The 1,557-nt window shown below is 54.5% G+C and overlaps 1 protein-coding gene across 1 annotated transcript in view; it reads right to left on the bottom strand.

Moving 5' to 3' along the window:
* PDK2 (pyruvate dehydrogenase kinase 2) overlaps window positions 1-665 on the bottom strand; it is a 16,692-nt gene extending 16,027 nt beyond the window's left edge. Inside the window, exon 1 of the mRNA XM_040640809.1 lies at window positions 533-665. The gene's annotated coding sequence lies outside the window, so the exon portion shown is untranslated. The remainder of the gene's footprint in view (window positions 1-532) is intronic.
* Window positions 666-1,557: the final 892 nt, after the last annotated feature.

The following is a 1,557-nucleotide window of genomic DNA, read 5'->3' as shown; positions in this document are numbered from 1 at the left end:
AACAAGCCCGGAAGAGCCAATCGCCTCTCGCTCCGGCACGTGGCTTCCCACCCAGGACCCACCCCCTTAACCCCGTCCTTGCCCTGGGCGGCCTGTTGTTTTCGGGAGGCCGCGCCGACAGCCCGCCTCCCGGGCGTTCGCTCCGCCCTTTCCTCCTGCGGGCCAAGCCCCGCTTAACCCCTGCCTCCCCAGAGGTCCGTCATTCCTCCTCCCTTTCCACTTCTTCCTCTCCCGCTCCCTCCCAAATCTGCTTCACTCGCCTTCCCTGAAATTGTCCGGGTAGCTTTCAACGAATCCCTTCCCTCTCAAAGGGACCTGTTTCACCTGTCCTGATCCCCACTTGCGTTCCCTCGGGTGGGACGATCTAGGGGGTTCCCAGTCCGGATGACAGTGTCTCGGACTGGGAAAGTTTGCAAACTTCGGCATCAGGATGCAAGCCCATGCTAATCCCTCATACAGACGTGCCCCCACCCACTTCCACAAAGATCCAAGCGGCTCAGGAAAAGACCGCACCCAGAGTCAAAACCCTTACTAACGACCGGCCGCGGTGGAGACAGCCCTTCACATCAGCGCCGTGAGTGCAGGTTTCAAAACACTTTATTCTCTACTCCTGTGACCTGAGAAAGCCACCATCTTCGCACTGGGCTGCCTTAGAGAAAGGTCGTGGCAGGTGATCTGTGCAGGGAGCCGGGGAGCCTGCCCTTCCCCAGCTGCCCTGAGCTCTTGTAGGAACGCAGCGCGCGCTCTTGTGGTGGAACGCGGTACGTCCTGACAGTCCCCCCTCGGCCCCCCTCCTCCGGCCACCGTCTTGTCCCTTTGATGTTTTCTCTCTTTAACTGTTCAGTCCCTGGGCCCCACTGACCAAGTGCTCAATCTGTGCTGGGCTTTGTGCTGGGAACAGGAAACCCAGAAAGGATAAGGACGTAGGCTTTTCCCTCGATCATTTCATTTCTTAGTTTGGGAGGTAGCCGCATAAGTAAATAAGTAGTTACTGTATAACAGAATGTGATTACAGTTAACACGGAGCTACGCAAGGCTTCGCAGTGGAAGGGACTCTTGGCTGGATGAATAATCATCTGTGTGCCAGGCAGTGTTGGCATGCATTATCTCCTTTAATTCTCCAGACGGCTCTCTTGTGCTATTATTATCCCCATTATATAGATGAGGAAACAGGCTCAGGGATCATTCTCAAAAGCAAATCTGAACTTGTTACTTCCCTTGCTCACAGACTTTCAGTGGCTCTCCGCTTCTTACTGGCACTTTCCAGCTCTCACACGATCTGCTTTGGCTTAACTCTCCAGCCTCCTCTCTCCACATTCCCCTGCTCAACTTCCAGCCATGCTTACCTACTGCCTTGAACCAGCCTCCAGTCTCCAAGCTATTGCAAATGCTGCCTCTTCTGTCACGATCATCCTTTCTTCTCACCACCTATCCATTCTTCAAGTCTCCGACCCTACAAGGCTGGGTTATGGGCTCCCTCTAAGGGCTCCTTAGACCTCCCCAATCTTAGCACCATTTGGCTCTTATCACACCAAGTGGAAATTGTCTGCTGACTCA

The sequence above is a fragment of the Ursus maritimus genome, unplaced genomic scaffold, assembly GCF_017311325.1.
Source record: "Ursus maritimus isolate PB19 unplaced genomic scaffold, ASM1731132v1 scaffold_24, whole genome shotgun sequence".
NCBI lineage: Eukaryota > Metazoa > Chordata > Mammalia > Carnivora > Ursidae > Ursus > Ursus maritimus.
The sequence above is the reverse complement of the archived record's forward strand: the minus strand, read 5'-3'. Positions and strand labels throughout refer to the sequence as shown.